Below are 14,223 nucleotides of genomic sequence, written 5' to 3'. Positions count from 1 at the left end.
GTGTTTTCATGAATTTCAAAGGTAAAGTTGGTCGACGTTTCTGTGTTTCTTTAAATCATGCAAGAAATAATTTTCGAGTGTGACGTAACATGCCCGGTTCGATTCTAAAACCAAAACTATAGAGCTCCCCATAGCAAAGCCGATAACGCAAGAGCTGCGTTCAATCAACTGGCTCCACTGATTGTTTTTTTTATATATTGAAGACAAATTGAAGAAAGAGATTGTGTGTTTTTCATACTGATGAGTTTCAAAATAATAACTAGCCTGATTAGATTAGAAGCTAGCGTTTATCAAATCCTAGAAGAAAAAAATATATGCCTCGTTCCATGTCGATTCCCAAATTGACACAATATGTAAATCCAGAAATCTCTACGTAAAATAACCCAGTGTCAAAACAACAAACAAACAACAAGTGGTACACAATAAACAAATATATTACAAAATACACTAAGTTCACAAAACAGTACAAATTATTGCACAGCAATTACAATGGCAGTACACAATAGAGCAGTTGTACAATATTTAATGACAATGTATAAAATGATGGCAGTGGTCAGTATCAAATACAAGAATACAGTGGTGATAGCAAAAGTCAGTAATGATGACACATATTCACCGTGGCCAACCCTCACGTGGACGGGGCAGGGAATCAGGGATGTTGAGCCATCCTCACATGATTCCAATATGTGACAGATATGTAAACACGCTCTTGTCCTACTTTATATATACAAGCTAACAAGCTACTGGAAATTTCTGTAAGTGCCCTTACCAGCCTAACGGCAAAAGAACATAAAAGAACTTTCTGTTACATACTCTCTCCGTCTGCGGTATACCGGACCAGAAGTTACATACAACACTAGTCTGTTACAAACTCTCTCCGTCTGCGGTATACTGGACCAGAAGTTACATACAACACTAGCATCTCAATAGAGTAACTTCCTGACGACTGATCACCTATCATAAATGAGGAAGTCCACAATGAATATTTATTCTCTAAGTTCTTTCTCAAGTTAATATATAGAAAATCAATAAAGCCTAAAATTCAATCATTTTGAGCATGACATTTTGTGACAACATGCTAGCAAGTATTAAGTAACAGGTGTGTAATAATACAGGTGCATCGGACACTTGCAGATCACTACAGAGCATCACTAAGAAAACTCTGTAATCTCCCCGTCAACAATCTCAACCCTTTGTGATCAGCCTCCCCTACATGGGAACAGTTAGACACTAAATCCAGAGATTCTGAAGCCAAGCCAACACTGACGTACTTTTCAAAAGAAGTCACAGTATTCAGAACACAATTAAAGCCATAGGAGAACCTCCATCCAGGCACAAGCTGGAACCACCAGAGCAGTGTACCACATTTTGTGCAATGGTGGACAAACTTATACTGGCGAAACATCAAGGCCCCTCAAAACCCAAATCAAAGAACATCAAATTTCAGTGGGATAAAGTCAAAGCCATCACCACCAACCTCAAAGACTTCAAATCAGAAAACTACAAGAAGCCATCAACATCAAAAGAATCCAACCATCAATAAACTGTGACCAAGGCTACAACATACCATCGGCGTACCACCAACTCATCAAAGACCCCAATCAGTCACAATCCTTTTGTTGTTTATATTACTAGCTTCACCCTTTTGTTTTATATTACAGGTTTTACTGGCCAATATGTTTACTCTTCTGTGTACATAACAGGCTTCTCCACTCAAACAGTGTGACTGCATCTAAACCTACTCAACTGTTTAAAAACTGCCTCCTATCCTGTATCCATACTTTACAACCATACACTGTACACCACTTGCTTGATAGCGGTGTTGGAACCGACACCGAAACGTCGCACCTAATTGTAATATAGAAATTGTTCATCCATATTTCTTATCCTAGCTTATTTATGATGGTTTGATGAAATCTTTCCACTTGTGTCGCGTCTACCGATCTGCAGCTTATTAAAACAATTTTGACCATCTCTCGGAATATTATATATCATGTAGGATTTGAACCAAAACCAACAACAGAGTTTGTAAGAGAATTTTATCTACTGAAGTTTTCCAACAACCAGTGCAACGGATGGCACGTGGCCACCGTTTCCATCAAAGGTCATGCTGACGGTGTTGTTGTTTTGACCTGTGATTCAGGAACCATGAACACCCACACGTTCCATTTTGTTTTCCCCTCAGTCTTCATAGCATCGAACAGCATGTAGCTTGAAGACAGCGTATGGCCATTGAACACAATCCGACGAGGCTTTGCATTGGTATTCTTGTCTCGGCTCACTCCCACTCTAAGACTAGATGTATGGTAGCCAGAGCTGGGTAGATGGATGGTGGTCTGTGCATGTCCGTTGCTGATGGGGATGACCATGTCCTTGCCATAGTATGTGGTCTGGTTGTCCGTGTGTATTCCGGCAAAGTTGTAGTTGGTTTTAAACTTGTAGAAGCAGGTTGATGATCCCGGGAGACCAACGGTGCCATGAAGCTTGGACCTATCGAAAGAGTTATCCGAATTCATAATTGGCTGTCCGTTTTCGAACAGAATGCATGTTTCTTCACCTGTAGAAGGGTTGATCCAATTGTTGGGCAAGTCGAGTTTCACATTCTGCCATTTACTACCATAGTTGTGGAGAAGAACTATCATCTCTTTGCTTTGAGGGTTTGCTAGGGCAAGTGGTGCAACCATTCTCTCTTGTCCGTTGTAGTGTGAGGGTTTGCAAGGGCAAGTGGTGCAACTATTCTCTCCTGACCATTATATTGACTTGAGGTTCTGAGAAACTTTTGATCGTAATAAAAGTTTTTCCAAAATGTGAAGAATTTGGTCATTTCAAAGGGGACGGCCATCCTTTGTAAATAAGGAATTCCAAAGGGAAGTATGGCCCGGATATTGTTCATTTGCGAGGAAAAACACTATAGCTCTGTCAATAAACCCTCTCAGATTAAGGAAAGTAAACATTAAACCATTTGGTTGATAAATTGTTTCAAAGTCTATCATTCCATTTTCAAAATTGGGTCCAAGTGCCTTTTGGGTACCTAAACCTAATCCAAATTCAGTGTTAACTAATTGAACATTTCTTCCTTTCTTTTAATGAGAGTAATTCTCCACCATGTCAAGAGAAGCAACCAGACGAGCTTCGTTGATACCAAAGAAGGTGTGACTTCCACCCGATACACGCAGATAATTGTAGGAATGGAAAGAGAAAAAATCCAAGTGGTCAAGAGACATGTCTACAAACTTAGCAGTTCTCTTCCAGTAGCTAAAGTTATTTTCGTCTGCTCGTCGTAAGGCCATACTGGTATACGATGGTCCGGCAACTTTCATTCCAAATCTTCCTTTCAGTTTATCGGCGACGGCCTTATGGAAGTCTATATTCGTTTGTGGGTCAATAATGTCTTCGTACGAATCAGGTTCATTAATTACTTCAAATATGTGGGGAAGGCGTCCTAATGTGTAGTCCTTGGCACTCTGAACCATCAGTGAGACAAACTCTGTTTGGGAATTGCCCTTGATGATGAGACTTATTTATCCAGTTGGGCCAGTGCCTACGTGCAAATGAGTGAATATATTGTACATATCCTCTTATTGTATGTGGGATGAGCCCATTGTTAAATTATTTTATGAGTAAATACTTGTGTCTGGATAGGTGAAGTGGCAGACTTCAAATGTTAGTGAAACAAAAGAGCATAAGTATACTGACGACAGAGATATTAGGAGCGGAATAGGATTCACATCAACGATCAATGGAAGACTAAATAAGTGAGGTGAAATGGAGTTTAACGTCGCCTTCAAGATTATCGCACTTATATAACTACGTACACGTGTAGGTGTGTGTGTGTGCGTGCGTGCGTGCGTGCGTGCGTGCGTGCGTGCGTGTGTGACTGTATTTGTCTGGACTGAAGCCGATTTATAGTGCTAGCACACTGCCGCAGTTTGACATGAATACTCCACTCAGAGACAGTATACTGACTCCGAGCCGAACAGTCCTTGTTTTAGCCCCTTTGTTCCGAGCGCCAGACAGGGTAACATCTTTACCATCTTTTAACGAACCCCAGCTCTACTACTAGGAAGGCTAAAGGACACACTAGGACGCTCGTTCCACATCTGCATTGTCTTCAGATATACTTCCAAAAACTATTCTACTTCTCAAGATACTTCTCAAAAGGATTTCATGACTTATGAAACCTTCTATGTTCCAGACCATGTTGTCGATGTTATTCCCATATTCTGTCAATTGTTGACAATACCGCGTCCACATCTTTGACTGGAGTGCATGGTCCTGGAGATAGGCTGGGTCTTGGTAACCATGGTGACTTGGGTTTTGAGGCCACTGAAAAAATAACATAATATGGTATGGGTTTTCCAGTTTTCTCTATAAAAGAACAAATGTTCTTCCATGGTTCGAGTGAATGTTTGTTGTTTGTATTTTGTTTTGTTTATTGCCTCACTCAACAATATTCCAGTTTTATGACGGCGGTCTGTGAATAATCGAGTCTGGACCAGACAATCCAGTGATTGAGAACATAAGCATCATACACGAATTGGGATCGATGACATGCATCATCCAAGTCAGCGTGCCTGACCACCCAATGAAGACATGTTCTACCTCGGATATTCACGGGCCGTTCGAGTGAATGAACATACATTATACCATGACAGAATTGTCGAAATAAACAATAGTTTAAACAAATGTGTTCAAACATGAGATCAACAAACAGGTAATCATATAGTGATAGAAAAAAATACATTGATTGTATGAATGTGTTTAAGAATATGGTCCAACACCTAACCATTATGAAATGCGCCATATCTTCTACCAGTTCACTTCATATGTCGACACATGATAAACATAGAGTTGCATTTCAAATATTCTTACCATACTTACTCTCATGGGTGTACCTTGAATGCATATAATATAACCGTGCAGTGATTCAGACCTGATCTACGATTGTTTGCACCTCTTTACAATGTATCATTGAGGTATTGACTGCACGGATCAAGGTCCACAGTTGGTGAGGACTTGAGGTACGCCACTCGGCGATTTTCTGTGTTTGAAGCACCCTATGGAGCACCCTAAATTCTACTGAGATTCAAACCAACAAACATATACAGCAAAGGGACATAACGAAATGTTTTGTTTGTTTGTTGTTTAACGCCACACTCAGCTATATTCCAGCTATATATCAACCAAGTCAGCGAGCCTGACCACCCGATCCCGTTAGTCGCCTTTTACGACAAGCATAGTCACAGTTTAAGGCAAGCATGGGTTGCTGAAGACCTATTCTACCCCGGAATGTTCACGGGGCAACGAATCATGTAATCTAATCTGAGCCATGAGCATGTATAGGTACATCAGCTTACATACTTCAGTAGCCCCATTCCCATTACAAGGTGGGGTCAGGGGTGGCCCAGTCGTCTAAGGCGCCGCGATTCGCTGTGCAGAGTTGCGTCCATTGAGCACGCCAGAAACCTATTATTGTGGGTTCGAATCCCGGTTCGCCCCGATTATGTTTCTAGGTTTGTCAGCACCATACCCGTGCTCATGGGTTCACCGAAGTGGTAAACGTCTGAGACCTGCATCACTTGGGGCTTTCCTCCCACATTAAGCTGACACGCCGCGATATAACTGGAATATTGTTGAAAGCGGCGTTAAACCCAACTCACTCACTCACCATTACAAGGTATGAGGGAATGCGGCTCCTTCTCAGCTAAAACACAACGATTATACAACGTTTTCTGTGGGGTTCCCATGGCAATGTTTCATGCAAACATTGTTTTTACGTTTAAATACGTTTTTGTGAACGTCAATTTAAAACGTTATCAAAACGTTGCCTAGAAAAAAAAAAAAATTTTTACACACCGACGCTGTAGAAACGTTATTGAAAACTTATTCGAAGGTTTTCCTAAAGTTTGATTGAAACCGAATTACGACGTATACAACGTAACGTTGTTAAAACGTTATTGAAACTGTTCATACTAATATGTCGCCGAGCACTGTAGGAATGGAAATGAACTTGACTCTAATGCTTATGCAATTACATCTGTACGTAAATGATTGGTATACATTAAAAATGATAAACAAACAATGACAATAAAACTTACACAATCAATATACCCAACTTCCCAAGGATATCCTCACGTCCAGACCAACTTCTCTAGGATGTCTTCATGGCCCAGACCAAGTTCTCTAGGATATCTTCACGCCCAGACCAACTTCCCAAGGATATCCTCACGTCCAGACAAACTTCTCTAGGATGTCTTCATGGCCTAGACCAACTTCTCTAGGATATCTTCACGTCCAGACCAACTTCTCTAGGATGTCTTCATGGCCCAGACCAACTTCCCAAGGATACCTTCAAGACCAAGACCAGCTCTGCTGGTTACTATCTACGTTTTGTTGCCAATTTTGCAAATCGCCAGACCTTGAAGTAAACTTCTCCCTCATCCCCCACCCCCACCCCTGTCAGTATTGTCTTGATAATGTATGTCACGGATTGTCAAAATACAATATCATGAATATATGATGTTTTAGCGTGTATATGATTTATCACGAATCATTGTATACACCTTACACTCGCGATATTGTGTATTATCGCACATGTAATTTCTCGATGTATATAGTAGCATCATACCTTTATATATTATGTAGACCTTCAAACTCAAAACAATACTGCTTATATTTTCATTGCGGAGCAGACTCGCACCCAACCGGATAATGTCATTCAACTACTTTTACGTGTATGCATCATTTCTAAGCATAAATATTATATAAATTTAAATGATAAGTCATAACCCTGGCGCACTGACGTCACACAGTAAAAGTACTATTATATAATTAGACGATGTCCATCACTTGTCATTGGATTGTTGATTGACGCCCCAAGTGACATGCCACCTGTCATGCATGTCAAGTCTCAGCATCATTATATATTAGATAGACTTGATTGACATTTATGCATAACTCCATTCAAATGAAACTGTAAAATATCCATTGCGTACATTGTCCTATCAGAATGTTTACTACTGTAAATACATTCACTATCATGTATAACACTGACTGTATACTTTGTTGTGCGCGAAATACGCATATGTCGGAAAGCACACGTTAAAACCCAAACTAAGTAAGTTAAACAAGTACTGGTATGGGGAGAGACACAGCCGGTGTGACGGTCGACTCACGGGACTCGGGACCTATGGTCCCAGGATCCCCCGGTCACACTCATGGTCGATTCCTACCAGTGTCTGTGTGATAAAGGCTCTACATACAATAAGACTTAGGTCTTATGTTCGATCCCATATGGTCAGTCTATGACCTTGCTACGCCATTACTTCAACTATACTTGGGATACGTACATGACACAGTGAAGGGGCGAGTTATAATATTACATCGTCGTACGTGTCACAAGTAACAATAGAAACATTTTTTAAACATTTTTTCTGTAAATACCATTATGTTCGCTTTGTTGGTTAAAAAAACACCTTTATGGCCTATTAAACATGTGGTACCTTGTTACCATGGTTACTTGTACTCATTTTTGTTTGTTTTTATTTTGCTGTGTGTTCTATTTATTTGTACGCTAGTTGTCTTTCTCACTTTGGTACGATCGTGAGAATGTCATGTTTCATTGACTGACTGCACTGTATTATTAAACTCCCGGACGTCTGATGAAACCTCCTGGTCGTTTCCGGACGCCCCCGGACGTTCCCGGACGTTTAATAGTAGGACCCCTATTTTGCTGTATGAAGGAAAGGAATTTGGTGTATTGAGCTTTACATTTGTTTGTAAAAGTAAAAACCACTCTCCATTGCAGCCAGAGACCCCACTGAGGAAGTTGATATAACTGAAATGTTCAAAACGGCGTCAACTTCATGTGGGAGGAAAGCCTGAAGTGATGCAGGTCCCACACATTCATCACTGGTGAAACCAGTCAGCACGGCCATTGTTCTTACAAGCAGGTGACAAGTTGACAACACGATAAAGCTTATTTCTATAAAACTTTATTCAAAACAAAATTACAAACGTTATGAGTGAAAGCACCAAGTAATAAATTAAACAATTATTTGTCTTTAAGTGCTCCAATGATCAGGGGTGTCATTAAACAAGAAAAGGGAATAATGAAAATGTGGTAACAGCTTCACAGGTTTACTACTAACAACTAATTGTACCAATAGACGACAATAAACATGATGAAATGAGCCAAATCTGCGCTAACAAAGATCTGATAAATTAAATCAGAGCAAATACACATGCGGCTGAGCCAAGCAACTGTATTACAGTAATAACATGAGAGTAGCTAAAACAACGCTTTGACAACACAACAACAACAAACTTATCATATCCTGGGGGATAAAGACACAAGATCTTGAAGAAAAAGTAGATGTATATACAGGGCGCAGACCTGAGAGAGGTCAGTCTCTCCTTGACTGCCGGGGAATACAATAGTCTGAGGCACTTAACCAACGTGTTTCGTAACACCCGGAAAACACGAATAACAAACTACCATGTCCATACTAATGATGTAAGTATCAAAATAAAGCACTGAACATAAGCTATCCAATGGTATCATTAAAGATTACAACAAGCTGTGTACAATTATTGGGGAGGCAACAACGATCAAAAATACATGAGAAATATCGGAGTGTACATATTATTTCCCCTAAAGTTTGAAAATCATAGTTACAAAAACATTTTCAAAATATGAATAAGGTAGTGAACACACAGGAGATAAACAAACAAACTAATGGCACACTCATGTATTGACTTGGTGTTTGTTGTTGAACGCTGCACTCTGCAACATTTCTGCTGTATGACGATTGTCTGTAAACAAAGTGTCTGGGCCAGAAAATCCAGTGATTGACATCATGAGCATCGATCCACGCACTTCCAACAAGCATAGTCACCTTTTACGGCAAGCATAGGTTGCTGAAGACCGATTCTACCCCAGGGAGTATGCCATTAGATCACAAGAGAATGAAATAGTTGGGGCACTAATTCTCTACCACAGAATACAATGACACTGAACGACGACAACTGGTGTCGGAAATATAGCAGGGGAGCGGTGCTGTCACTAGACCTTTACAAGGGTAGATTTTGTGACCCAGTGACAAATGATAGCATACCATCACTCAGACAATGAAGACAATATTTGACACGTGACAAGAACTATTAACATATTTATCATGAGCTTGTGGATTTTGACTGCTTTCAGCTCTATTTAAGAATATCGGGTCAGCTGAAGACCTATTCTATGCAGGTCTTTGTACTCATCTGGATGACTGGAATTTGCAATGACAGAGGCAAAATGTGACCCAGATATGTTGAACGATTGAAACTCGGTGTAAGTGTCTATACTCATACTTTGAAGGATGCTAGGCTTGTTTAGAAGGTATCAAATGAATACATCCAGAGCAGCATGGCTCAACCACATCTGTATATATCCATTCTTGTGACAGGCCGAAATAGAGTTTCAAAATTAATATGACAAATGCAGACTGAATTTGAAACATGGCAGAAACCGATGTGTACAGCTATAAACACTAAACATTTATCAGTGTGGCTTTGAATTCCCAAATTATACTAAAATTCCTAATCATTAACGTTTGATCTATGTATGCTTTATATATATATATATATGTAATAAATTTCATACGTTTATTGGGGAGGCAACAATGATCATAAATACATGAGAAATATCAGAGTGTACATATAAATTCCCCTAATGTTTGAAAATCATACTTACAAAAACATTTTCAATATACAGGAGATAACAAACATCAAGTCAATACATGGTATGAGTGTGCCATTAGTTTGTTTGTTGTGTAACGCTGCACTCTGCAATATTTCAGCTATATGACGATTGACTGTAAATAATCAAGTCCGGACCAGTCAATCAGTGATTGACATCATGAGCATCAATCTATGCAATTGAGATACCATGACATGCATCAACCAGGTCAGCGAGCCTGAACACCTGATCTCGTTAGTCGCCTCTTACAACAAGCAAAGTCACCTTTTTCGGCAAGCATGGGTTGCTGAAGACATATTCTACCCTGGAGAGAGTGCCATTAGATCACAAGTGAGTGAGTGAGTGAGTATGGTTTTATGTCGCTTTTAGCATTATTCCAGCAATATCAAGGCGGGGGACACCAGAAATGGGCTTCACACATTGTACCCATGTCGGCAACCGAACCCAGGTCTTCCGCGAGATGAGCGAACGCTTTTACCCCATCGCCCCTACAAGAGAATGAAATAGTTGGGTCACTAATTCTCTACCACAGAATGCAATGACACTGAAGGAAGACCGCTGGACTTTTCTGAGTGGTGTCGGAAATATAGCCAGGGAGCGATGCAGTCACTAGACCTTTACAAGGGTAGATTTTATGACCCGGTGACAAATGATAGTATACCATCATTCGGACAATGAAGGCAATATTTGACACATGACAAGAACTATGAAAATATATATCATGGGCTTGTGGATTTTGACTGCTTTCAGCACTATTCAAGAATATCAGGTCAGCAGACATTGTGACATGTGAGAAGGTGAGGTGGAATGGGGTATAATGTCGTTCAAGCTTATTGCCGAGCTCCAGGCATGGTAACAACAAGTGTTATCTTTTAACATCATTTGGTATGACGCAACCAGGGAATCAAACCCCGACCATCTGCTCTCCGGATAGACTCTATCCACTAGACCACAAAGGCAGTGACACGTGACAAATGGAACCCAACCCAGCAAACACTTTACCCACAATGCTAGGCTGTTACCTCAAGTTAAAACTGTTATACTTCTTAAATATTTTATGTATATGTGAATGTATTGCTATGAATATGAAATACATTAGTATTGTCATGAATGTCACTGGAATTTGCAATGACAGAGGCAAAATGTGACCCAGATATGTTGAACGATTGAAACTCGATGTAAGTGTCTATACTCATACTTTGAAGGATGCTAGGCTTATTTAGAAGGTATCAAATGAATACATCCAGAGCAGCATGGCTCAACCACATCTGTATATATCCATTCTTGTGACAGGCCGAAATAGAGTTTCAAAATTAATATGACAAATGCAGACTGAATTTGAACATGGCAGAAACCTATGTGTACCTTCACAGCTATAAACACTAAATATTTATCAGTGTGGCTTTGAATTCCCAAATTATACTAAAATTCCTAATCATTAACGTTTGATCTATGTATGCTTTATATATATATATATATATGTAATAAATTTCATACGTTTATTGGGTAGGCAACAATAATCATAAATACATGAGAAATATCAGAGTGTACATATAAATTCCCCTAATGTTTGAAAATCATAGTTATAAAAACATTTTCAATATACAGGAGATAACAAACATCAAGTCAATACATGGTATGGGTGTGCCATTAGTTTGTTTGTTGTGTAACGCTGCACTCTGCAATATTTCAGCTATATGCCAATTAAGTAAGGGTAAGAATTTATGGATGAACAACTTCTTTATTACAATTAAGAGCGACGTTTCGGTGTAGGTTCTAGCACCGTTATCAAACAAGTGATAACGGTGTTAGAACCTACACCGAAACGTCGCTCTTAATTGTAATAAAGAAGTTGTTCATCCATAAATTCTTACCCATACTTAGTACTCCAACTTCTAAATGTCTATCAAAGAAGTTATATGACAATTGACTGTAAATAATCAAGTCTGGACCAGTCAATCCAGTGATTGACATCATGAGCATCAATCTATGCAATTGAGATACCATGACATGCATCAACCAGGTCAGAGAGCCTGAACACCTGATCCCGTTAGTCGCCTTTTACAACAAGCAAAGTCACCTTTTTCGGCAAGCATGGGTTGCTGAAGACCTATTCTACCCTGGAGAGAGTGCAATTAGATCACAAGAGAATGAGTGAGTGAGTGAGTAAGTGAGCAATATTCCAGCAATATCAAGGCGGGGGACACCAGAAATGGGCTTCACACATTGTACCCTTGTCGGGAACCGAACCAAGGTCTTCCGCGAGATGAGCGAATGCTTTAACCCCACCGCCCCTTCAAGAGAATGAAATAGTTGGGTCACTAATTCTCTACCACAGAATGCAATGACACTGAATAACGACCGTTGGACTTTTCTGAGTGGTGTCGGAAATATAGCCAGGGAGCGGTGCAGTCACTAGACCTTTACAAGGGTAGATTTTATGACCCGGTGACAAATGACAGTATACCATCACTCAGACAATGAAGGCAATTTTTGACACATGACAAGAACTATTAAAATATTTATCATGGGCTTGTGGATTTTGACTGCTTTCAGCACTATTCAAGAATATCAGGTCAGCAGACATTGTGACATGTGAGAAGGTTAGGTGGAATGGGGTATAATGTCATTCAAGCTTATTGTCGAGCTCCAGGCATGGTAACAACAAGTATTATCTTTTAACATCATTTGGTATGACGCAACCAGGAAGCAAACCCCGACCATTCGCTCTCCGGATATCCACTAGACCACAAAGGCAGTGACACGTGACGAATGGAACCCAACCCAGCAAACACTTTGGCCATAATGCTAGGGTGTTACCTCAAGTTAAAACTGTTATACTTATTAAATATTTAATGTATGTGTGAATGTACTGCTATTGATATGAAATACATTAGTATTGTCATTAATGACACTGGAACTTGCAATGACAGAGGCAAAATGTGACCCAGATATGTTGAACGATTGGAACTTGGTGTTAGTGTCTTTACTCATACTTTGAAGAATGCTAGGCTTGTTTAGAAGGTAACAAATGAATACATCCAGAGCAGCATGGCTCAACCACATCTGTATATATCCATTCTCCTGACAGGCCGAAATAGAGTTTCAAAATAAATATAACAAATGCAGAGTGAATTTGAAACATGGCAGAAACCAATGTGTACCCTCACAGCTATAAACATTAAATATTTATCAGTGTGGCTTTGAATTCCCAAACTATACACTAAAATTCCAAAACATTAATGTTGCCTTTAACTATGCCTGTATGTATCAATCCTGAGAGAGGCTGTAATAAATGTCATATGCTGGTTTAGAAGTGACTAAGTAAGTGAGTTGTATTTTACGCCGCTTTTTAGCAATTTTCAGCAATATGACACCAGGGGACACCAAAAATAGGCTTCACATATTGTACCCATTTGGGGAATGGAACCCTCGTCTTCAGCGTGGCAAGGGAACACTTTAACCACTAAGCTACCCCAACGGCCCCTCGGTTTTGGAGTAGACTGTAACACAACATGGAAGTCCCATTTAACCCACTCCTACACTAACCTAAGTGATACAGTCAAGTACAACGTGCTGACTATAATTATACCGATTGTGGTGTTGGAGTCTTCAGTGTGACAATCACACAGAGTTGAGAGCAGCATGGCTATTGGACACACTCAAATCCATCATGGATTAACGAAGTCCAAAACTAGTCCATTGATATTCGGAGGAAATGCCTGTTGGAGAGAAAGATACATTTATTCTATAAAATTTCAGAGATGGGACGGTTAAACGTGCATGTATATAGTCATGTCTTAATTATCTTCGCCGAAACATTTTACAGATTATTGAAACAGGACTGAATACACATTTTTCAATATTTTCTGTGAAAAATGACAAATAGCACATAGGAGAACCTACGTGTCATAAATAATGGATAACGTCATTAATTATATGCAAACAATGCGTTGATATGACTTGGCATTGCTATGGGATGCTTCGCAAATAATAAAATAAATGGGATAATGGAATTACAAAACAGTATAGTTGCTAATCCATGCTGACTCAGTGAGAATTAATGAAAATGTTTGTACCAATATCCTTGCCCCAATGGATAATTTGCTATATTACTATGTTGTTATAAATACTTGCCTACTGATATTTGATGGTGCAGTGCACCATAGCAGCATCCTCGAGGTCTGTAATCTTCATCTTGTATGCTACTGCAGTGACTGAGCGTACAGACAACTCCCCCTGGCAAGAGCGGAGACAGGTACAGCGTGCAGACACCTTCCCCTGGCAAGAGCGGAGGCAGGTACAGTGTGCAGACACCTCCCCCCTGGCAAGAGCAGAGACAGGTACAGTGTGCAGACACCTCCCCCTGGCAAGAGCGAGACAGGTACAGTGTGCAGACACCTCCCCCTGGCAAGAGCGGAGACAGGTACAGTGTGCAGACACCTCCCCCTGGCAAGAGCGAGAAAGGTACAGTGTGCAGA

At 40.0% G+C, this 14,223-nt stretch overlaps 1 pseudogene; it reads right to left on the bottom strand.

Moving 5' to 3' along the window:
• Positions 1-2,043: 2,043 nt before the first annotated feature.
• On the bottom strand, positions 2,044-13,939 carry LOC139457436 (beta-porphyranase A-like; annotated as a pseudogene).
• Positions 13,940-14,223: the final 284 nt, after the last annotated feature.

The sequence above is a fragment of the Haliotis cracherodii genome, unplaced genomic scaffold (genome assembly GCF_022045235.1).
Source record: "Haliotis cracherodii isolate W230 unplaced genomic scaffold, xgHalCrac1.p SCAF_12, whole genome shotgun sequence".
Classification (NCBI taxonomy): domain Eukaryota; kingdom Metazoa; phylum Mollusca; class Gastropoda; order Lepetellida; family Haliotidae; genus Haliotis; species Haliotis cracherodii.
This window is presented reverse-complemented; position numbering and strand designations above follow the sequence as displayed.